Source organism: Aythya ferina, assembly GCF_964211825.1.
Source record: "Aythya ferina genome assembly, chromosome: 14".
Classification (NCBI taxonomy): domain Eukaryota; kingdom Metazoa; phylum Chordata; class Aves; order Anseriformes; family Anatidae; genus Aythya; species Aythya ferina.
Genome location: NC_140312.1, coordinates 2773404 through 2798683, shown reverse-complemented (window position 1 = coordinate 2798683; position 25280 = coordinate 2773404). Strand labels below are relative to the sequence as shown.

Sequence of the window (25280 nt, the reverse complement as noted above, 5' to 3'; positions counted from 1 at the left end):
GTCAGCTGCCGAGTATTTATAAGGCAGGGGGCTCGGTCTCCCTCCTCCCCTTCGTGATGGCTAAAGCACTTGCGGTATGTGAGCTCACCCATTTAAAACAGGCTTGAGTATGTCCATGGGGGTTGTAGGCACACCTTGGGGTTTCGGGGCTGACTTGTGCTGTCTTGTGCGGCTCCACCATCAGTGCCTCATGGATCGTGGGATATGCTTGGGAGTTGCCCACAGCTTTCTTCTGTTTTTCTGAAGTGGCTTTGGTGCTCCTTATCTCAGCAAACAAGCGTGCTGATAACAGAAGCCCTGAATGCAGTCAGAAGTCAAACGTGCGTCTTGGTGGATCCTAGTCCAGATTTAGCTTGAGACCCTCAGTTTTGGACTGAGGTGTATGGGAATCTGTGTCCTTAATCCTGTGGTAAATCTGTTAGTTGTCTGCTCGTGCTGTGTATGAATCCTGGGACAAGGCAGTAGTAGCAGATGATACATTTCTGAAAACTATGGAGAAGTGGAAGGTGTGTAGCTAGAAGAAGAGACAGTATGGTAACAGAGAAACGCAAGTTGCTAGAAGTTTTGGTGGCTAGAGAAGGAAGCACAGAAGCAGAGACTTCAGAACAACTAGAAGAAAAAGTATATAAGCTGATACTCCATTTTCAAGGCTAAATTTGAATTATTTTATGAGATACTTTCATCTTAGTATAGGTTAGCATTCCTCAGCTTTTTATATTTGTATATAAATATTTTTCTTGAAGTAAAGTCAGCCTAATTGGAAGTAAGAGCTCTTCTATGTCACTTATTTTAATACTCTAATATATTTCCCCTAGTTAATCATTTCTATTTCTAAATATAAATTTCCTTTCCTTTTCTTTCAAGTCACTTAAAATGAAAGGGCCTGCTTTACTCTTTGACCTTCTCTAACAAGCAGACCCTTGAAATGCAGCATTTCCAGAAAGCAAGCTGTAGGAACAACAGATGGATTTAGTAAATTACAGCCTGCAGATGAATTGTATGAGGAGTAAGTTTGAGATGAAGACTTAAAATACACAGAAATTTTCTGTGCTGTAGCTTGTTTCTTGCTGTCAAGCACTGCCTGTTAAATGCGTAATTTGTGTGATGTTAGCTTTCTGTACTGATTGATTGGTAGAAGTCATTCCGCCCCAAATTACCAGCTATTTGGGTCTCAGCCTGCAATCTTACCCAGCCAGAAGACCGTGTCCTCTAGGTATGTTTTGGTATTTTGCATTTCTTTTATTTGCTGAAGGTATTCTGACAGACTACTTACGCTGATCAGCAGATTCTAAAACCTGTTTGTGGTTTCCCAGGGATTTCATAGACAAATTAGTGCATGTGTATTTGCAGGACAGGTGACTCCTAAATGATAAAAATGTAGTTTATAATCAAAGTGCCTTTCTTGTAACAATAATCTTGAGATAAGTGTTTGCCTATCTTCCAATGTGATAATCCTTTTGGAGATTAACAACTCATTTTTCAAAAGCATGGTCTTGGTTCTGCAGACCTTGCTGACATAACTAAATCTTGCCGAGTTTATGAGGTGCACAGATTGCAGGAACGGACATTCATCTCAACATGTTTCCTCGACGTAATTTAGGTGTTGTTCCCAGGTTTGAAATGCCATAATGTATTTGATAAAGAATAGCAGCAGTAAGTTGTCATTGTGATCAAACACAAACGTTCCGTAGGGTAGAATAAATTATTTGCATGGGTGTGATGAATGCTTGAAGGGAATTTGATAAATTGCATGTTGAGCACTGGGAAAATATCTGAAAATAATCCGTGTTGTTCTTTGTGGTTTCAGAAACTTAGCATTGAAAAGAGACTGTCACTGGCTCAGGTTATTGTGTAGTATTATTAAAGGTCTTCTGAAATGAACACATCTAAGATATGGCAATCAATACAAGATCAGGTAGGCTCATGACTTTTTACATAAATAAGGACTTCTCATTCACAAGAAGGGCAACACGCTTTACAATGTGTTCTTACGCTGTCTGATTTTGCAGTCACTTTGAACTTTAGACCATTTCTGTGACAGGCTTCAGTAAACTCTGTATCAGAAAAATCTCTGCATCAGAATTTTGTATGGGACTTGGAGGAGTTGCCTGTTTTAGCTAAAGTATAACTTCCTTTTGGAAGGAAAAGATGCTAATGGCAATGAGGGGGATGGTAAGAATGATCTTTTCAACATTTGGAAGATGCACAAAATATTCTCAGTTCTGCTTTCTGCTTGACCTCTGAATGCAGGCTGCAGTATCGGCATCTGTAGTTCATCACTGTCCACTGCACTGGTCTGCACATCGTACCCACTGGGGACCTCTCAGCATGCCACTCAGCTCCCATCTCCACGTGTGCCATGGCTTCCATACAAAGGAAACGAGTGCATGTGGGGAAGGGTGTGCATGCAGATCTCCTGCAATGGAGTCAGCATGGGGCAAGGGTGTGTACCCAGGGACCATGATTGCAGGGTGTATTGCAGAGAGCATCTGCCCAGCAGTGTAGATACTGCCTCTGGGGAACTTTCCTTCAGAAGAGTGTCTGGCACTGTAATGCTCTGCTTGCAGAGCAGGTCTCAGTGCGACAGTACTTAATGTGCTGGTAGCATTCAGTGGCCAGGCTACAGATATGATGCTTACACTTGGTAATGGTGTTAAAGACTCCACAAAATTTTCCCATAACTCACAGATCCAGGCAGGAATGCCTCTATGAAAAACAGTTTAGAATGCAAACTTTAACAGTTAACTGCTCTAAAATACCAACACAAGTCTGTATCCCTGAGTTTCTTCCAAGGTGGTAACTGCAAGTGAAAATGCCATCTTTTTGTTGTTGTTTTCCTGCTTTTGAAAAGGTCCATCCCATAAAATTTATCAGCACAGTAGGTTTCTCTGCATTCCTAGGGTTACTCACGTGTAAAAAGGCTGCAGCAATGCACAAGGGCTGGAATAGTTTTTCCATGATGTGATTTGTTACTGCTCTAAGGTTTGCAGTTTCATAGTACGAGTACTTGATGCAGAATAACACTGAGTTGTTGCTGTAATCAGACAATACGTTTCTTAAGCCACTCACAGCAAGGCTACATAACGGTTTAAGATCTGAAATGTCCAGCTGAAACTCTACAGAGAACTGCTTATGGAGACAGAATGTAATTACCCATGTTGGAATCTGGCCAGGTTTCCAAGGTTAACACCTTTCATCTTGACATCAAATCTTTAATGACCACACATGGTAAAGACATTTGTTTAACATCTTGTTTGGGAACATAACATTTCCGGTGTTACCATGCCCCTTTTCTCATACTGGAGTATTGGTTCAGTATTGATCTGAAAGAAAATGGCTTTCTTAGTCACCAGCAGTACTTCACACACAATCACACATTTCCTTTGGAGATTCCTATTTGAGTATAACCAGGTTCTACTGGTCTGATTTTTTTATTTTTTATTCTCTTCTCCAAATGATCTGGTGTTTTCTCTCTCTATTTAAGCTCATAGCAAACATTGCAATTGCCTTTCTTTCTAGGTTGCCAAATAAAATAATCAGAGAAGTAGGCATTGTGATTTTGGAATGATACCTTAGAAAATGAAGGGGAGCAGTGACAGCATGTTCTCACGGTGCCAATTAAAACACTGCTGAGGAGATTCAGCACTACTTCCTGGAGAACCAAGCTGACAAGACATTCATAGGGATTCACTCAAACAGAAGAATCACAAAAAGGCTCCTTTCTGTTTCTAAGCATATGGTGTACAGAAATACTGTACAGCTTATTCTCCTGTCTGTGACATTCTTGAGTAGTAATCATCATCTAGAAAGTGGATGGAACAATCTGAATTATCCTTAAAGAAGATATTGGTTGTGATATCTGAGATGGTCTGGCTAAAGCAAAGAATCACTTATGTTTACCTATTGATTAATCTCATTTAGAATCTAACAAGGATGTGTCTGTAAGACCTTTAAACATCTTAAATTTTCACCTCTTTAAAAAACAAAACCAAAAACCCTCAAACAAGTTTATGTAGAGAGTTTGAGATGCTTTGAGTAAAAGCACAAAAAGAACGTGTGCTTGGGGCAGAGGACATCATGAATACCTCATAGTACACTGAATACAAACAGTATCCAGGCTGTAATTCTTCATGGACATGGAGGTCGGCCTTTTGCTTAGCAGTAGTTTTAAGGTACATAAGTACCTTCATTTTATATATTGGGGAAGTGAAGCACAGAGAGATGTTACTTGCACAAAGTTGGTCACAAGCTGGTGTTCAATCTATTTCGTAGTCTCTCTTCCAATACTGATACTAGAACACACCACTGTGAAGCATGGGGAAATTGGATTTGTCCATTTTTTTTAATAACACATCTCCTGAGCTCAGTATGAACATGCATGGTTTCCGTACAATGTAACTGTTCACACAAAATAGCATTTTAATTGCAGTAAAATTCTAACTTGTGAACTGAAGCAAGTGAAGGCTAAATCAGTGTTTTTTTTTCTGTCTTAACAGAGCGGTACAGGAGCGTGTGGTGCCGAGGGGCTCCTGTCAGGGCCTGGGGTGCTTCGTGCTGGCTGCAACTGCCCATGGCAGCAGCTCTCTGCCATCTCCTGGTGGGGTTTGAGCAACCAGTGGTGCTGGCTGATGGTGTCTGCGGTTAACCCACTTCAAAGACAGGCTGTCCACAGACTTGTGGCCCCCAGTGAAGATGGCTGCTGTCTTGCAGGGCAATGTGTGGGCCAAAGGGTGGCAAAATGGCCACCCTTCCCCTCCAACCCAGTGCCACTGGGGATGATGACAAAATGGCTGACAGCCAGCTGGGCAGGCAGGAGGGAGGCAGACTTAACAAGCCTGTGCTTGTGGTGGCCCTGTGTCTCCAGACCTTCAAACCCGAGAAGGTTAAATGCAGAAAAGCGAGGTGTTTCTTGCTGTTTCTGATGGTGGCGTGCTGCGGGCCGGCTGCTGCAGGGCCAAGGGTGTACGCCGGGAGTCCGGTGCCTGCTGAGGAGCCATCTGTCCCTGCGGGGCAGGCAGAGGAGGGGGGACAGGGACAGCCGTGCCCCTCCATACTGCTTGGAAAGAAGGGCAGGCCAAACATCTTCACCTGTTTCTTTCGGAGCTTTTTTAATCACATGATTTTTAAAATCAAATCTCTGGATTTTTTTTTTTCTCTGTGTGCAGTCTGACTAATGACTTCTGTAAACTTGTGTTGGCAGAACTAACAACAGGTTAAATAAAGTGACTAATTGTTTTCATTCATCAGCTATTCATTGCAAGAGCAATTACAGTTTCAGCATTCTGCCCCCAAATGAGGGCCAGATCCTGCAGTCATGTATGATTTATATTACCCGTCTGCATTCTCTAGCATAGAGGTGGCTATACTCTGAGGCTAGCCCCTTCTTTTAAAAACTGTGACTTTGGATGCAGATCAGAATTTGGGCAATCCAGGGTACCCACAGCTCATCTTGATTTCAAGCATGAGATGAATTACAACCTACTTTTTGTCATTTATTCATCGGGTGCTAGGAGGCGTTAAGAAACCTTCACTTGGCTTTTTCTGTGAAGATGAAATTTCAGCCCCAAAGTCAAATTGCCATACTAATTCCAAGGCAGGAGGTCTGTTTTGTGAAGCAGGCTAAGTATTTCTACATTGTTAGTAATCTTTTTATTTTCCCACATACAAGATTTAAGAAAAAGAAAATCCCAATAGTAAACCTCAGGTTTCACTAGCTAAACGTATCCAGTCTTTGAAAGAAACAGTTAAATTTGAAATAGTTAAAAAAACATACTAATTTATTCATCAGCCTGTTTTAGAGGTAGAACAGTCTGTGTAAGCTGTTCTGGGAATGGAGCGCTTGCTCCTTGATGGAGTAGTGCTGGGGAACAATTCTATAAACATGTCATTGTCTGGGATTTTGTCAAAGGGTATCTGGACAGAACTGCTTAGTAGGGATTCAGGTCTCCTCCTGATGTCCACTTGTGGTCATGTATGCTGTTTGACTGGGGCACAGGAACATTCAATCCACTGTAGCAATGAGAGAAATGGAAAGAAAATGTGTAGGAAATGGAGTCTATTGCCATAGGCAGCTCCACTGATGAGTCTTTGTTGCTTTGTTTCCCTTCCTCCTGTCTTTTCATGCCATTTCAGTGTAGCATAGAAGAGGCACAGAAAATGTCTACTTCAGTTATACCTCATAACTGAAATTCAGGTAAAACCCAAATAAAGACAGTTTCACTGGACACCATTGAAATCTGGACCTGGGAAATTTGTAATATTTCTTTGTCTTTCTAGTGGGCAGGAGGAAAAAAAAGCTTTGGAAATCATTGCAGTCTTAAATAGGAATTTTCTCATCTAATTCAAACTTTATAACTTGATCCTATTTCTGCTACTGCAAGCCACATTTGTGTGTATGATTGTGTGTGATACTCTGAAAGGTATGGTGTTCATGCCTAAACACCTTATCTGCTCCTCGTCCACAAAGCAGCTGTAGTTGATAGTAAGTAGTTCATGGAGGAAAAAAAAAAATCAAAGTGAAAATGGTAATCGTAATGCTACTTTGTACTTGGCAGATCTCAAAACATTTCACAAAGTGATGGTGCCTCATTTTAAATCCTTCAGTCACTCAGTGTGCTAGTTAAAGGGAGGGAGGAGAAGTGTTTGTTTGCAACTGAGCTATTAAATGTAGGATTTGTGTCTTATAAAGTGGCAGTGTTGCTTTTCAAGGCTTATTAGCAACGGTGAATATATTCAGGTCCTACAGCACTTAAAATGAATGCAAAAATCACTGCACTTCAATGGGAGATGGAGAGAGAAAGTTGTTCCTATTCCAGTATCTTCCCCAGTGAGTGTCCTGAGTAGCGTCATCTTGAATTGCACAAATATTGTACCTAGGTTTTGAATATTCTGGAAGTAATATTTAATGCTAATGGGTAGCAAAGTGATACAAGAAATATGAATCTCATAACAATTTAATTGCATCTTAAAGCAATGCAATTCTATTACAACATCAAAACTACTTTGCATATATATATATATTTCTCTTCGCAATGTGATTTATGAGCAGTAATTAACTCAACCTTTTAACACCATGTGACAGGTGTTGCTGGGCCCATTTATGAACTAGGCAAGCTGAGGCACAGAGGTGTCAAATGTAGCTTGTCAGTGATGGTATTGCAAAATGAAGACAAGAAACCAGGAATCTTGAATCATGGTCCCTGTTCTGCTGTTGATAAAAGAGAAAAGATCATGAAAATCCATTGGACTTGCTACAAGGTCTGGCAAACTTTAGAAACTTATAAAAGCTTTTAAAAGCAGAGGGTTTATCTTTATTAAATGATGAATGCAGGAGGCTTTTTAAAATAACACTGAAGAAATGCATCTAAACCATGATGGAATGAGAATCAATATAAGTTGTTAAAAAAAAAAAAAAAAGAAAGAAATTCTGCTGGAATTGATTTTTTTCTGTCATTCAGAAATGTTTATATTCTATGTTCCCTTTACATTGTTTTATCAATGTAGCATAAAAGCCTTTTAAAAATATAAATGGCAGGTAGCTTGTGGAGTACCATACCTTGGTGCTTGTGGACCATGGGCTTCCTTCCACCTCTGTCATCAGCAGGACTGAGGCTCTCTGTGTCACAGCCCTAAGTGTAAGGAGTTACTGTGGGATTTATGTGGTTTATGCTTATGGAATAGTCTGCATCTTGAAAATCCCTGCTGGAAGACTGACCCCAGTGCTCTCTGTAAGTGTTGTCTCTGAAAGACATGAAAACAAAACTTCCCTTCCTGGTTTTGTGTTGCTGCACAGGCTCAGATGACTCTCATGTACTTGTGTCAGGCTGTAAGCTTCCTAAATTACTGTAGTCTGCCTCTGGCTGGGGTAGCAGAGTCATTCTGTTTTATGGTCCTTTCTCTGCCTTATCCCTCCTGGCCCTGCCCACACTTTGGAAACCTCATAAGATGGTTTGATGCTCCTGACTGGGAAAAAAGGTGCTTGGAAAAAGATGCTCCTGTTGAGGCAAAATTTACTGCGTAACACTGCAGTCTCAACAAAGCAGACCTTGTGGTGTCTCTCAAATACAATTTTCACCCTCAAATACACTGCTTCTGATGTGGCTGTAATGCTTCTGAGGGTGAGCTGAAGAAAAAACTATGAACACAGGCTTGCAATCATTGTCCCAAGAGGGTCTGCTCATGCAAGTCCTGCTAGATCAATAAGAGGTGTGCTAAGTATCAGCTATCACCGAGACCAGGGTATGGCTAGGTGTAAAGTATGCTTTAGAAGCTAAGGAAGGGAGAAGGAGATTGTACAGAGAAGAAAGAGAATGATTTAGAAAAATATGGGTGTCTGAACCTCTATTTTACAGCAGTATATACAAACGAAGAAATGTATCTTGTACTTTCTTTCCTGCAAGTACATTCATATTAGTAATATGGTAAGAATTTCAAAAGATCCACCTTGGTAATTGGCAGGATAGAAACATGTGAAAACTTGATAAATATGCCATGGGGACTTGCCATGTGCTTAAATCTTGGAAAGGGAAATTCTTTATTCACATATGAAACTAACAGCTATGTAGTAGTGGAAATAGTATTTCTTTGTTTTATGAAGATTTCTGCCTCATGGCAGATGATTTAATCAGGGGATTTTTTAATAGAAAAGGAAAAGTAGAACACAGTTGTGGGTAATTAAATATAGGAGACCCTATTTCTGGTTTTAGTGTAAATGCATTTATTATTTGTAAACCTGACTCATTTGTAAAGATACATGTATATTAAGAAAAAAAAAAGTCATGCATTTGGGATTATTCAAGTCCTTGTATGAGTGCAAGCAGTACTTTATAAACTGGTATCAAAATGTTCCACAATGATGGTCTGGGCTAGCAGTACAGTTATTGCTGTCACTGATGTACACATTTTGTATGTTTATTTTCACATGCAGCTATATTCAGCTCTGGGAAATGTTTTACCCTTTGCAGAAAAGTACTTAGAATCAGGTAAGCAGACAGTAATTTTGCTGGAAAATCTAAATGAACTTTAAAAACACGTTCTCAGAACTGATCAAAACCAAATAGCTTCTTAGGACCCTGCAAGCTTTGCAACACACAGGACTGGATAGCTTGAGATCCTGATGTTGCCTTGGGCACCTGATTCAACTCAGAATCCTGCCGACTTGTAAGACAATCCTTGCCTATTGTTTGTTTGGTGTGTTGCTTTTTTATTTTATTTTTTTTTTTTACCTCTGGCTGAAGGTGCAAAGTAAAATAGGTCTGTGGTCCTGCTCCCATTAGAGCCTGTGAGAGTTTGCTTACACTGAAGTCACTGACAAAACCCTCAACAGCTTTAATGGGGGCAAGAACAGGCTCACCGTGATTTAGTCTCAAGTGTTCAGCTCAAGGCAGAAAGACGGGGGCTCTTTGAAAATGACAACTTGTGGGTTTTGGAGAGGTCATTAACATATTTGTCATGGGGGAAAGAGGGTAAATAAGGAACTTGAAAAGAAAGGCAGATATTAATTACGCTTCAGACAACATTGCTGTGTGCTGATGACATACTGTAGCTCTCCAGACGACTATAATTTGCAAGTGAACCCAAGGAGTATGAGACTACAACAAGCCAAGCAATTAGTTCTTCCTGAGTTGCAAGAGTGACATCATGTGTGCAAAACATGCCTTCGCCTTCAGCTACCAACACATACTCATTTATTTTTCCTGTAGGGTCACTGTTTGCTGTGAAGGCTATTAAATCATACTTCTGATGGAAGTGCTAACTTCCAGAGTCTAGTGTGTGAGGGTCCCTGGAGTGCAGGTAAAGAAACCCATGTCCAAAGCGTCAGCTATCAGCAAAAGCAGCTCCTGTATCTGATTTAGTGGCATGTAACTGGTCTGCAAAATTCTTGTATATTTTATCTTTGTTATATTTCTTATATATGTCTTTATGTTGTATTTCCAGAGTCTTGAAAATTTATCCCTATTGAAGGGATCTGACCCAACAAATGTTTTTTTTTTTTTTTTTTTTTAATCTGGAATTTGTCAAGAAATTGATGGAAAAGGTGAGGGGCTGCTTTTATGAGCTCTTCATTGTACAGACTTCTGGCAAAAGCAAGGAGTTTATTTAAATAGGAAATGTAGTAGAAACAAAATGATTGAGTGATGATGTTAAATGTATCTGAGAGTTTTCCACTAGTGTGTGTGACTTTATAGCTTGGATCACTTAATCCTTTGCACTGCATGTGTTTATCAAAGATACTTTAAGGATCTATCTAATACTCAGGGAGGAATAAATTATGGCATTGATCTAGAGAGACAATTGGATTCATTCTTAATCAGATACATAGTCCCACTGGAGTCACATACTACTCATGTGAAGTAAATTAAGCTTCTGCTTAAGTGCTCTGTAGAATAAAGAGCCAAAAAATCTCATGAAGATTTTTCAGCTCTTTTGTCTGTTATAAGTATGATGCAAATTGCTGTGTAGCTTTTTTTTTTTTTTTTTTTTTTTTTTTTTTTTTTTTTTGTGGATTAATGAGAAAGAAAAATGGAATATGAACAGACTTGACCTTAGGGATGTGTTTCAGTGTATGAAAAGCTGCTTTATCTTTTGAAGAAAACTTATAACAAATGCAAAATGAGCATTTCACCACTATCATGCTTTCTAAACATAGCAGTGGGCACAGGGATTTGGTGGAGAAAATGCAGAATGGGGCTACAGTGAGCACAGCACTGAGCTGGAGGGTCTTGTATCAAACGGGAGCAAATTTCACCCATGTGATGTGATGCCTTTGTGGTTCTCCACATGGCTGTGTGCTTATCCCTGTTTCCCAAATCTGGTTAGTGTTTGATGCCCAGTGTTGGTTACTCTGTTGTGTGCTTTGTGTCTTCCAGTGAAGTTGATGGGAAAGCTTCTCTTAGCATCAACCCAGTCATGCCCATGAAACTCTTGTGCTGCACTTCATCTACTCTGCAGATCTGAAAGTCTGGGGCTGACTTCAGTGTTGCAGGATATTTGGGTCTTGTTGCCCACCCCATCCTTTCAACAAATGATTTATATTGTTTTCATGTTTGTTTCTAGCTCACAAGTTTACATAGTCGCCAGAAGCTTCTAAAATTAGAACCTGAGGAAAATAGGAACCTGTTCTCCAAAGCCAGCAGGTTGTCTTAATAGGAGTTGTTATTGCCATTATTAAGAATATTAATAATCTTATGTTAACCAAAGGTGGGAATGAATCTGTTGCTGGACTGAGCCTGGGATTTGTGACGTCTTTTTCCTTACAAAGCTGTGGCAAAAACCACCCAAGAGAAATGGTGAAGCTGTTACACAGAAAGCCATGCTGCAGGGAGCTGGGCAGCCTTTTTGCCCTGTTGACATGCAGGGGTCTTGGTATTTCTTCTGTTTGTGACAACTCATGCCAGCGTAGAGAGAGATTACCGCAGAAAACTGTAAATTGAACACAGTGCACAAAGTTCCTGTTCTGTTTGCAGTGCTGAATGAAGCTAGACATGGGAGTATGACAGTAAAAGCGCCATGCAGAGCACAAAGGGTGGAAAAAATTCTGAACCTCTGTAAAAGGGCTTGAACCCTGCTCCTCGGCTTCAACTGCAGGGACTTTCCTCAACTGAAAACCGAGGATCTCTTTGTACGAGGCTATTCGGTTCATTTCGTTATCTGTAGCTGCCAGCACGGCCACAGATGTGATAGGGGAAGCCATTGGTTTTGGTGGTGCAGACAAAAGAGGAGTAAGGCATGTTTGCATGAATTGTCTGTTTGGCTAACAAGCTCTGCACAGCCTGAAGACACAAACCTCCTGCAGAGCCCAAATCTGCTTGCTTCGTGGACCATTCTGGTTGAATTATTCCTCTGGCAGTGCACCCCTTGAGCTAAACTTTAATAATGTAAAGCTGATGACAGCCTGGTTAAGGTTTTAAGTGCCTGGTTTTGATTAATTTCCTACATTTCAAGGGCAAAAATGTGTAAACTTGGTCTTTACTGAGTACAACACCACTCTTCATGTGTTGTTGACCTATTAAAATTGTACACCTTTTTTTGCCTACTGGAAAATTTTCCTGTACTGGAGAGACAGATCTGGGACACTGCTTGTTCAAATCAACACTTAAAAATCTACCTAAAGCTGCACAGGAGAACTGAGGTTGTGTTAAAATTAGGTTGGAAGTTTTCAACCTCAAAAAATGCGTGTGAGCAGAAAGTGTAACTATTCTTTAAAAAAAAAAAAAAAAAATACACATTCTTGTTTTCTGTTCACCTTGCTGTACTGGCACACTGTGCACAGAAGTCATCTCTCTCCTTTATTCTGTGTGTGTGTGCCCATTCATATACCCACCAACCTCCCCGCAGAGCACGTAAGGGAGAATCTACTTGGTGGTTTTAATGAAAATGCAGTTTCGTAGCTCTAATGATCAACAGCTGGGAAAATGCATGCTTTTCTCCTTCATCATCTCTAGACTTATTTGAAAGATCTTTGTTTTGTGGCTTTACTGGGTGACTTTCCTGATGAACTGATTTTTTTTTAAATTCATTTAATTTCTTCGAAGACCATAGTGGTTACCATAGAAATACGTTAGTTGCAAAACAAGGAATAATTAGTTTACGTTTGTTCCTTTGTGTCTCCTAATTTCTTCCATTCAGGATTTTTAAGCATATAATTAAAGGGATTATTCGGCTTTGTGATTTTTTTTCCCTCTATAAATTCATTTAAAGACAAAACTCTGATGTCTGTGGAGCATAAATAATAATGATTATATGTAGTAATTAGTCCAACCTGTTTGTCCACATAGCAGAAAACAATGTGTTTTCTGTCGAAAGGCTGCAATGCTGACTAGTGGTCACTCTCAGCTTCGACTGTGGCATTCCCAGTTATCTATCTCATCCTTTGTGGCTACTCAGCTAATTACCCTTAACAAAACCCCGCTGGGAAGTGGCCCTCTGCAAAGCACTGCGGGACACCTTCCTGTGTCATTCAAGTTGTGGGGCAAGCTGAATTTGAGGAGAAAGGCACTGGCAGGCTCCAGAAGTCTCGAAGGTCAGGTGGCGATTGAGCAAGGCCGGCGTGTTGCGACACTGGGGCTTGAGGTGGTTGTTCAACACCTCTGCGCTGGCAGGACTTGCCGAGTAGGCAAAGCTCTGCCCGTCTGTGCGGAAGGGCTGAAACTTGTAGAACTTCTCCAGCAACACTTGTGATGGACTGGGATTTTTTTTATTTATTTATTTTGCCAAATGGCAGTTTGCTCTGACACAAAGGCTGTTGGAGCCCTTCCGTTCGCGTTAGTTCAGTGGTTAGAGTGCTTTTTCTCCTAACAGCAAATAGGCGCAAGGAGGCATTTTATTTTTTTTAAAAACCCCAAGATGAATAAACTGTCCTGTGAGCAGGAACACAAGCTGTATATTCCATACTTAGTAAGGGAAAATATCAAGAGCAGGATTTAGGTGCAGCCTCTGCCCACCCAAGCATCCTGCAGGCTGGTGGGCAGCGTGCTGTGGGGGGGAGAGGTCTGGCATCGTGCTCCCCCCATCCAGAGCCAGTGCCTGCACCTCTGAGTCCTGCTGCAGAAAGGAGAGGGATGCAGCCACCACCTGATCTGGAAAATGTGCTACAAGGGCTCTCCTGGGTCAGGCTTTCCAGGTGAAATAACTGCTGGTGCCGCGGGGCTCTCTGGAGGGTTCTTAGCTGGGCCCTGAGATGCTGCGAGGGGCCCTGGCTATCGGTTAAATGCAGTCACCAGCAAATAGATGGGAGTGCTGAGCACTGCTGCTCTGGGTCTTGGGCTTCAGAGCCCATCTTTATGTGTCTTTTTCCCTCTTTGACCATAATTTCTTATCTTTTTTTTTTTTTTTTTTTTTTAAATTAACCTCTGCATCACCTGGGCACAAGAAGAGCCCAGATCACAATTTATATCCCCAAACACATCGTCCACGCTGCCTGCTGTCCCCCCCCAGTGCCTTCCCAGGATCCAACCCCTTTCCCTGGGGGCCTGACCCTGCTCCCAGCTGCGATCCCAACCCCGAACCCGCATCCCCCGGAGCCCCGCCGGGTGCGGGGCCCCCTGGCGGCCGGCTCTGGGCTGGCTCCGGGCTCCCCCAGCCCTGCTCCGGCTGCTTTCGGGGCTCCCCCGGAGCGGTGCCACCGCTTTGTCGCCGCTCTGTTCCCGCAGCCGATGAATGGGGACACCGCGGGGAACCTCGGGTGGTCGGGACCCAAGCGCCCATCCCCGGCTTTGCCGAGTTCTGGCATCTCACACGCCCCTTGATGTCCCCTGTGGCAGCCAGGAGCCGACCTGCACGGGGACTGTTATGTTTTGCATACGTGTGCTGCCTGCTTGCAGCTTCTGCTTGAAGCTCCTTGAAATATAAAACTCATTTCCTAATACCAGGATGAGTTTTGGTAATGGTACATAATATCCGGGAGTGGGCATTCAGGGTAGAGCATCCCACTTAATGCAATTCTTGCACAATTAGGAGTTGTTTACCTTAAACATTTTTTCTGAGGAGTAATAATAATAATAAAAAACGTAAAGAAAATTCTGGTTAATAACCTGGGTGAAATAATTATCCCACTAAGGCTCTTTATTGAATCATGTATGCAAAGCACAGAAGGTTTTCATAACAGATGTATTTAATCTTGATGCAATGCTGGGGTTTTAACCCCACAGTGTCTTGCAATTCAGAGCTGGGCTAGTTCTGGTGTGCCTGAATAGAAGAGGCTGAGCCAGAAGCCTCTGGGATCAGAAACACGACTTTGCCATTGTAGGAGCCCCTCAGAGTCTTGTTATTGTCCAGTAGTAACTGCAATAATGAAGCCCTGGAAGACCATTTATATAATAGTTCAGTGGCTTGGTTAGTTTTCATAACTGTCTGCAACTGGCTTTTGGAAGCTCTCCCGGTGTTTATTGAAGCAAATGTCAGTACAAGGCTATTGTGTTTGTGTCATAGATGTAAACTCTGGCAAAAGGCGAAGAACCTAGTCGCACGCGTTGCTCCAGAGCTTTTCTAGGGAGAGGAGAGCATCTGGCAGCTCTCTGCTCTCCAGTTGCTGATCAGAGTGACACTGCTTACATTTGCTTGGCTCCTGCTGCCACCAGCAGTAGCAGTCAAATGTCCCAGAGCACAACAAAAGTCTGCGGAGCTGCTTCCAAGACCGGCCATGTGGGAGCAGAGGCACCAAGAAAAGGCTTCCTGAGAAGCAAACGTGTTTGACTTCACTGCGTTGTATCCCACGATGCGGTCACGTATAAATAGAGTGCTAGATCCTGGAGCTGGTGGAGCATTAGTAGGTCACCCCGACTATTTCTCTGCTTCACAAAGGATGATTCTCCTTGCTGGATGTGTATTTAGGGCTTTCTCATGCTTGCTTTTGAATTCTTCAGTGAAGAAGCTTCTACGCATGGCCCTTTTGCCCCCAAACTATTTCATATTCTAATTTTTTTCTCTGATTCTCTTTCCTCATGTTGAACTGAAATTTGTTTTTATTCAGCTGTCTCTAATTGCTCCCAGTTATCCATCCTCTCCCACCCTGAGCACTTCCTTCTTCTCTGTGAAGTTGATACCTGTCAGATATCCCTGGACTGTTTCCTTTGGTCAAAGCCATACATATGCAATTCCTCTAATCTTCCCTCTGCCATCCGTTCCCTCAGGCTCTTCATTATTTGCTAGTCCTGCTCTGAACTGCTTGCCGTTTATCAATATTATTTTATGATGATTTCTGAACTTCACAGGCTGCTTTGCTGGCGTTTGTACCCACGTAGGCAGCCCATGGGGGCTGTGTTTTGGGTGCAGACCTGGCTGATCCCGTTGTCTCAGCAGGGCAGCTCACACGTGGAAGATAAATACCCTGTCCTACCACCTAACGATGTACTCCACGAACTGGCATCAAACACTGCCCGCTGTTAAAAATTTACCCAGAATGAAGCACTAGCGGCAAGCATGGCTGATGGGGGAAGAAGATTATTTTTTTTCTGATTGTTTGGTTTGATTTTGGGGTGGCCCCGTGATGAGCCTTGTGGGTCCTTTCCAACTCAAGATACTCTGTCATTCAGTTTAAAATCATTTTCTGAAGGCTCTGACGTCTTTGCTTGCCTCGTTCATTTGCAGGCAGGAGCAGGGAGCAGAAACAGTTGCTGAGACACAGCTATAAGCCGTGTAACTTCATAAATGACTCTTTATTTTCCATTGATGTTGTCTGCGGAGTGCAGAGCATGGTCTGTGCTTTCAGGGTGTCTGACTCGTGCATGCTGGGGTTCTTGCTATCATGGCATTTCTTGCAGCAATAAGGGAATGTGCTGTATTTCTGATGGGCTGTGGTGTATGTGCCTGTTGTTGTTTTAAGGGCTTTTAAGCTCATTGGGAAAATAAATAGTCTGTAAGTAAAGTTGTTTTGGGGTAAGAACACTTTGAGACTTGACTTTGTTTGAGTCTTTTTGATATAACATTCAGGTTTCTTTCTGTAATGGGCAAGGAAGGTTGGAGAAATATATGTTTAGGAGTCTTTTTATAGTAAACAAATTATGTTAATGCATAGAACAGAAAACAGCTTTTAAAACCACTAAGTACTACTAGTAAAACATAGTGACCACCAAGTATTTCACTTCTGAAAATAGACCACCAGAGAATTATATTTCAAAATGCCTTGCTGGCTGAACATGTTTCTAAGAAGTTAATCTTTACAAGAACAAAAGAGAAGGCTTGAACAATAAGTCTACATGAAATAATTGTGTAAGTAAATATCAGGAGAGTTAAGGGAGCTAAACTAGAATGAACCTCATGCACACAGGGAACAATGAGACGGACTGGGACTGAAGCGGGTGGCTGGACCCTCCTTTGGGGTAAATCATTGCCATAAAGCAAGGATTTGGCCCAGGATTACAATGTCTTGCTCCTGGGTGAAGTGCAGGGTGTTCTGCTGGATGTTTACCTTTGCCTTGACCAATTTTGAGAAGAATAAAGAAAGGACGTGTGTGGAAGGCAGAGGCTCCTGGGACAGCGTTTGCTTCACTCAAACAATATGTGGTTCTGCTCCCTGTTTGACAGTTATTGTTACTCATCTTTTTGCTACCTCATGTATTCATTTCCTTAAGGCTGATCTCAGCATTGATCTTTTCTCTAAAGACACGGAAGGGAGAGATTCTGTCTCCCTTGTTGGGCAAAATCTTAGTGTTGTTCTAAATGCTCAGATGTTAAGGTGATGATGGAGGAGCTCAGAAGAGGTGGTGGAGGAGAATAAGGGATGGTGAGATGGTGGGTAGGATTGGAAATAGGCTGACCAAAAATTAGAGAGATCTGTCAATGCTTTTTTTTTTTTTTTTTTTTTTTTTTTTTTTGATTGTTAGACACAGACTGGAGCACCATCCTTCTTACTCAAGCTAAGCCAGTTCTGGGAGAGCCCTGTGGCTCTGGAAGTGAAAAGCAATCAAGGTGGACTCTTCCCCGTTCCCACCATAGACTTCTGGCAGCAGAGTGCAGTTGCATCAGCTTCCAGGAGCTTCCAGGCAAGGTTGGCTGCTAACTGTTTTTGAGGGTTTAAAAATCCAGAAAGTTGTATTGTTACAACATCCGTGAACCTACGGTTGCATTGTGCTTGGCTAAGTGTTCACTTTGATCTTCCCAGAGAACCTAACCATAGCCAGCTATTTAATGAGCAAGGAAAGGACTTCTCAAGTCTTCTGACCCATCCCCTGAACCACTACAAGGAAAGCTACCTTTGTCATTCCAGTGAAAAACCTTTAAATCTGTTCTTAAAGACTCCCCACGATGGGAACGCCACAGCCTCTCCAATCAGCCTGTTCCAGTGCACCCTGCCACTGGAGTTTCTCTAAATTCTAACCCGAATCTTGCCAAAGCTGAAGTGTATCATCCTTATTGTATCATCTGCGGATGTGGTTAATAAACTATTTTGTTGTTTGAGTGCCACTTATGGACTGTAACCATGCCATTCCCTTAGTGGTGGTCCTTTCACTGGGCTCAACAATCCCTTTTTCTCAGTCTTCTCCCACAGGCCTTGTTTTCAGGTGGTCCAGCCATTCCTCTTTGCCTTCTGCACTCTCTCTAGCTGCTCTGTATACTTGAAGCTGAGGCCCCAGAGTGAGCCCACAGTGATGCTGAACACAACTGAAACATTTTGTTGTATATCCCACCAGAAATACTCCATACACACACCAGTCTGGTGCTTCCTTTTTCACTTTTTTGAAACAATCTGGCTTGTATTCACTACAACCTCTTCACCAGGTGCATCTGATACTGTGTGTTAGTGCTTACTTTTTTTTTTTTTGCTGTTGTTGTTGTGCTTAATGACCTGTCCATACTGAACTTCATCAATTTTTATTTCTATTTTAAAGATCATGTTGAACTTTAATCTTGCCCTTCAATATACTAGTAGTGGCTTCAACGTTCAGATCGGCTGCAAGTCTAAACATGCCCTTTCTGTTTGTTCATCCCTGATTTTGGGGAAAACATTGAACAGAATTGAATCTGAGAAAGTTTTCTGCAGACCCTCACTTGGTGCATCCCCTTGATAATGAGTTTTCAATGCTCACCTGTGCTGTGACCGGATGCCTGGGAACTGGTATTGGGGTATCCACTCTGGCATGCGCCCTAAAGATTTACTCAAACCTCATGAAATTTATAGGGCTAAAAGTGGCCAAGTACCCCCATCTGTTTTATCTAAACCCGAATAAACCTGAGGCTCTTTGGTGCCTGAAAAATTATGTTTATTGCCAGTTCAGAATGGGAGTTACTGAAACCGCCTGAGGGCAAAAACACTGCCTTCTTTGGGAATTGGAAACAACCTGAGAGCCACCGTCTCATGAGATTTCCAGCTCATACAAACGAGCTTCTGTGTGGGTAGGAAGCGCTGCGGTAAATGGATCTGAAGATGAGAAGGGGCAGAAAACTTTTGAACCTGAAGTGTGAACTAAAGCTCCTTCAAGTCAATGGAAAGTCTCTGACTGGTGGCTCGTGGCCATGTGGAGGCCTGTTAAAAAAGCAGAGCAAGAAAAAATATACTCTTGAAGCAAAAAGATTGTTAAGATAGGAGAGGAAAATAATTTCGGTAGAAACTTCAAGGGCTGTGGAAAGATATCCTTCCAAAGGCTACTTGGAAATGTTTAGAGAAAGCCCTTTCCAGTTAAGTAATGTTGACAACAGGGGCCCTGAAAGACAGAGAGGAGGTGGAACAGAACAGCAATAAAACCAAAACAGAAATACAGCAAATTTAGAAAACTTAAACCAAGTGAACTGCTAGCTTTCTGAAACTCCAGGTGCTGTGTGCCAGCCTGCCCACGTGCTCAGGCTTTTGTTTTGAGAATTAACTTTCTCCTGTCTGGGTGGTGAGCGCAGCACCAGCACCACGGGGGAGCTGCCAGCTGTCCTCAGGGCAATGGCAGCAGCGGAGGGCTGGGGCTGAGGGAGCTGGGTTTGCTCTGTGCGTCTTTGGGACTCAGTGCCATGCAGTTCCTTTCCCATTCTGCCCTTTACGGGTGCGTTTTGCTCCCATTCAGATAAAGGTGCCGTGATGTTGCTGGTTTGGTGCAGCTTCTCCTGCGATTTCCTCAAGCAGACAAATGCTGTGCCTTGCCTCGTCTTCCTAATTAGGAACGATACTGCCGAGTGCCTTTCGCGGGGCTGCTTATGTATGTGTGTTTATATGAAAGTTTGAGGGCAGAATTTGTCTATGCTGTAACATTTTATCAGCGGCAGGATAGCAATCAGAGGAGAATTAGTCCCTGGCTGCTATTTGGTTTGTAGTGCCTGTAGCTCGACTGCTTGTTACAATAATGAGAAATGCAAGTAAGCAACATCACATCAGCACTCGCAGTCCCACTTTCTATTGCTGTCATCAAAGGGTTTAGGAAAGTTTGCATTCATAGTAGTTTTTTACAATGCACATATGCATTTGCACAATATTGTCTGGGAAATCCTGCAGTGTAGATGGCAGCTTATGGGTAAGGCATGATTTGGGTTTGGGCACTTGGTCCAGTAGTCAAGGCCAGGTGAGAAGCAGGACTGGGAGCAGAAGGTCGAGGTAAGTCCAGATGACCCATGAAAAAAAGTGTAGCTGGGAGCTGATTGTAGCCAGAAAGCTGAAGAAAAGTGGAGTTGTAACTCCCGATGTATGGAGCTGGTGTGGATTTTAACAAGTAAACTGGGATTGTCCTGACTATCAAAAAGCACTCAGAGCAAGCACACTTAGAGGCTTGTAGGTACTTACACTTTGCAGACAATTCTCATTCACCTCTGCCTTTTTTTAGCTTGGGGAAGTGGAAGCTTTGTACTGGCTAAAAATAGTGGTACTAACATGTACTTTTATTGCATTGCAGGAACAGAATTACTGCTTCTAGCCTGCATTTCCAGCTGCTGAAGAGTTAGTGTTGAAATCTAGACATAAAATTCCATGGTGATTTCCTAGTGTTGGATTTCGTGAGGTTCTCTGGAGTTTACCAGCTGTGCAATAGGCTGGGTAAAATTGATAGTGGTAAAATTAGGAAGAAATCTGTTGCTAGAGAGACTCTTGGAAAGGCATCAATAGGAGCCCCAGCAACACATCAAGGGGTTATAAATGGCCTCTATTGTGGCTGAAAATAAAATATTTACAGACCTTGAAAGTGAAAATCACAAAAAGGTTTGATAGGATTAAGAATTTCACCAACTGAAAAGTACATTCTACAGCCTAAGAGTAACATTTTGCTTAAAAAGGCAAGGATATTTTACTAATCCTTTTTGCTGCTTTTTGCTTTCTATTGTCCCTCCAGCCTGGAATAAAATAAAGCAAGGGATTATCACAAAATCTGTACAGCTTTTATAGCTCATGTGAAGCTTGAAGAAATGCATAAATAGGAGATCCCAGGCTAGCTTTGCATCTGAATGTCAACTTTCATTTCTGGTGAATGCACAAATTTAATATTTTGCTTAAGATGAAACACAGCAATATCTTCAAGGATTTGGTTTTGTTACTTGTATTACCTAACTGTATGTTAGATTTTGTCCTACACTCAGAGACTATTTTAGATGTCCAAGAAGGAATGAAATTACAGAGCCTGCTTCAGAAGAACACTTTGGTAAACAGATTATAAACCCTGCTCTCTGCACAAGAGCGATCTCCTGTACCAGTGTACTGGATGGCATTTTCACTGGACCTTGCTTATTTCTATTTTTTTTCCCCCTGCTCACTGGTAGGTTGCCCATTGTACAGACTTTCAGATCACACGCACTTCTATGGTGTTCTCCAGGAACCTCCTTTTTTTTTTCTTTCCCAAGCCTGCTGCCTGGCAGCCCTTCCAGTATCTGCGCTCTTGAAACAAGTCCTTGGAGAAGTTTACTGGAGAATGGAGTGCTGAGTCTGGGAAAAGCCTTCAGTCTATTAATTGATGTCTGCTTCTTATTCCAGTCTTATGCACAGGTTTTCTTGTCAACTTATTAAGGTTGTGCTTTTTATCATTTATTACAATGACCAAGAAGACATTGATTATAGTTAAAACCAAACTCCAGACCACGATAGAAGGAGAAAGCTTTTAAAGCCATCAGATTTCTTTAAGAAAGCAAAGTTGGTCAGAGTCATCATCTGGGTTCTGCTGGATTTATTTATTTCCCCTCATTAATTTTTAAAGTTTGGTTGCAAAGAAATATATATCCTCTTTGGAACTGTGTAACTATCGGAATGATTATTTAACACAGGATTCCCAGAGAGACTGGGTTTTGAAACACACGATGTTGTAGCTATTACAAATTAATGAATGTTCTCTTAAATATTTCTGTTTTATATCTTTGCTTCCTTTAAGCCTGCCAGTATAGGAGAAAAGAAAGCTTAATAAAAATAAGCAAAACTGCTTTTTGGTTTGCTGGGAGTGATTGATTTCTGTGGACAGTTAAAGAGCTCTTTCAGCAGTGCTGGGAAACCTGTGAACAGATCTCCTGAGATCTCAGACCCCATGGTCTGAAACTGAATTTGTGAGAGTTGTCACAGTCCTGCTGAAATGTCCAGAGCTTTACAGATTTAGGACAACTGTTCATCTGCTACCCTAGAATTGTTTTTTTATTATTTTTTTATTTTTTTTAATTTATTTTTTAGTTTTTAATAAACTAGGACATTACGCTACAGGAATGTCTTCACTGAGGCTTCATCTGAGCTCTGAGGCTTAGTGGAAACCCTGCTGATCCTTGGGACAGGCAAGGCCCAGTCCCTGAGCGACAGGGATGAGCAGTATCTTTGGGCAAAGATGGGGAGAGGAGCCTGTGAAGGGACGGTGCTGGCATTTGGCTGCTTCTTTCTGCCAGCCTGGTGCCTGGGTGAGTAACCTGCAGCCCTGCTCGTACCAAAGCCAGCACGAGCATGGCTGGGGGCTGTGTAAGCCCAGAGCTGTCTGAGAGCATCTTGCAGCAGCAACTGCTATTGCTGATGCTGGCAATAAGCCTGGGGCTAGATCAGTGCACCAGCGTGTTAATAAAAGGCAAAGAGATAAAAATAAAAAATAAAAAAGAAATACAAGAGGACTGGATGTGTTTGGTTTGTAATCTGCTAGGTATCTATTTTTTGCAGTTTGGAAATTGTTCGACTCTTCCCATCTGGAGTTAGATGCCCGTTGGTCCCCTTGGATCCCATGCTCAGGGAACACCCAGGTCACCACACCGGTTATAAAGCCACATTTCTAAAATTTTATCTCGCCACACGACTTCTGCTCAAGTTCTTCCATGTTGCAATCACCTCACTTGATAGTTCAGAAATGATGTTTCTGCTAAAAAAAAAATAAAAATAAACATCGAACCCAATATTTCTTTGGTGTTAAGAGCATGAAAGATATTTATTTCACTTTTATGTATTTAGTTGTGTTTCAGTGCAGGTCAAAGGCAGGTCCAAAACCACACCGCCTGCCCTACCACGCACCCCGAGCGATGCCTTGAGATCAGCTGTCACTCAGGGAAGGCGTAGAAAGCCTTATTACTAAAGAAGTAAGAGAGATAAATATAGAGTTTAGTACACTCAAACTACAAATTTTAAAAGTTTCCATTGTTTACTTATCTAATTAAGAATCTATCTCCATATAGGCACATGAACGGTAGGTACAAATATATCTAGATGTCTATCTTTGTTCCACTGTACGTTTGCCAGTAGGTCTCTATACATAGAAACATAAAACGGCGTGTATATCCTGCTGTCTTTTGAAACTTACAGAAAATTACCAACAGTTTCTTTTCTCTAGTTTGCTCAAATGCTTGTGGTTAGATATTCTGAAAGTATATAAAAAAAAAAAAAAAAGAGAGAGAAAAAAAAAAAGAGAAAAGATTTAGACACTTTGAAAATCAGTTGCTTGGTTTAAAAATGCTTTTTTTTTTTTTTTTTTTTTTTTTTTTTTTTTTTTCTCTCTAATAAGCCAACACTTTATTTTGATTCTTGGCCTCTGCTTGTCCTTTTTGATGAGATGAAATCGGGTAATATTCTGAAAAAGCTTCACTCGTCTAGAGTCACGTAAGGTGTGTGGCAGCCGATGGCTGGAATTTGAGAGCTGTTTGGTGGGATTTAGCAAGCAGAGCTGGATCGCGTGTTTGTTACCTGGAAAGTCTGGCTATAATAAAAGAAGATTTTGCTCAGAGCACAGAGCCCCATTGCATCTTATTAACTGTCTCAAAATCCAACGTATAAAAGAAGCTAAAAGGAAAGTTGAAAAGAAAAATTTAAATAAGTTTAAGAGGATTATTCCTTGTAATTTTTTTATTCAAATAAGAATCAAAACATTTGGTAACAGCACTTAAGTGTGGAGAGTTAAATAAAAAGGGAAAATTCCTTAATGAAATCATACTTAATGAATATAATGAACACAAATCATATTTAATAATTGAATTAATCTGGTTTTCTTATCTCTTGTTTAAATTTGACTCTCTTCCCAATTGTCCATTAATACTCAAAACCTACAAAGAGTGTAAACACACCTGGCCTTATTATTTGCTAAAGCAAGGCTGAATCAATGGGGAGCACTTGGAATGTAATAGCTCACATCAGTACTTGAAGTCTCAAAGGAACAAAGACCTGTAATGTGTTGCTTTAAACAGTTTCACTTTGAAAGTTATTCAAAAGTTGTCCACAAATTAGTATTCAGTTAAAGGAAACCCTTCACACTTGTAAATTTATGATGCTGTAGTGCTGTATTTGAACAACCAGCATTCCCTTTTTTATTTTTTTCCCTACCGTCATGCAATACTGAACTAATTCCATATTATTTCCAGTTATGAATCTACTTGGTTTTCTTACTGTTGATACTGTTAGCTTTCATCTTATGCAGTTTTTAATTATGCAAGTCCATTTCTAATGACATTTGTATGAATTACTACAAAAAAGTTTAATGTTTAATGACTTAATTCTGATATCCTCAGAAAAATTAGAGGGTTTCAGTGAAAGGAGGATCCCTCCTGCTTTCTTTTGCAATTAGAGCTGTGCTTCAGGAAAATCCTAAGCACAGGCATTAAGTTAACCACACACTTAGGTCCCAGAGATTTGAGGGGAATTTCAAATCAGAACGCTGGGAACGTGTTGCTCATGTTGCATTTTTGTGCCAGCTTCACCAGAACAGACAATTCAAACCCAGCTGGCAAAATTTGTTGTTTGAGGGGTAAATAAATTTTCACTAAGTTTACAAAAATTAATATAGAAAACTGTGAATTTATCTTAAGTATTTCCAGCTCAGAAATGAAGACAAACAAAACACCCAAAGGGTTTAAGGGGATAATTATTTGCTGAGTTTCTTTCTCTAACCAGGTGCTCCTTGAGGGGTTGAGCATCAGGTGTCTAAGGAACTTGCAGCGTTTTTTTTTTTTTGTTTTTTTTTTTTTTTCACTTCAAACTTTTCAGTTACTAAAGTAGTTCAAGAAAGTCTTTTTTAAGCTAAGTTAATTTATGAGTGGCCCAGATCTGAGAGCCCAATTACTTAGCTGCAACTGGCTAGCCCTGTTGTGGGGAATTGTTCTTTTCCTTGATTGAATTGTTTTAATTTTTAATTTGCTTCCCCTGCTTCCACTGCAACATGCAAGATGAACATTTGCTTTCTGTAAGCACTCGCTCTAGTGGAAGAGGCTTGCACACATCAGCTGGAAAAATAAATCTAAACAAAATCCAGGAGAATAGGCAGAATCAGCCGGTAAGAGGCTTGCACAGCACTGCCTCTGGTGAGTCTCTGGCTCAAACCATCCCTGCCTTTTGGTCTGCTGCCTGTAAGGATGGGAAATGTTTAGCTCTGGGGGACCACAGGTGTTTAAAAGGAGCTCTCTGGCACTGTCTCATCAGCTGCGGGTTTGAGGTAGCTCTA

The 25280-nt window shown here is 41.4% G+C and overlaps 1 long non-coding RNA gene across 1 annotated transcript; it reads left to right on the top strand.

The window, feature by feature from the left end:
• Window positions 1–130: 130 nt before the first annotated feature.
• On the top strand, window positions 131–17905 carry LOC311444495. The gene is made up of 2 exons (XR_014697906.1): window positions 131–1213; window positions 17322–17905. It is a non-coding gene; the product is annotated as an uncharacterized lncRNA (long non-coding RNA).
• Window positions 17906–25280: the final 7375 nt, after the last annotated feature.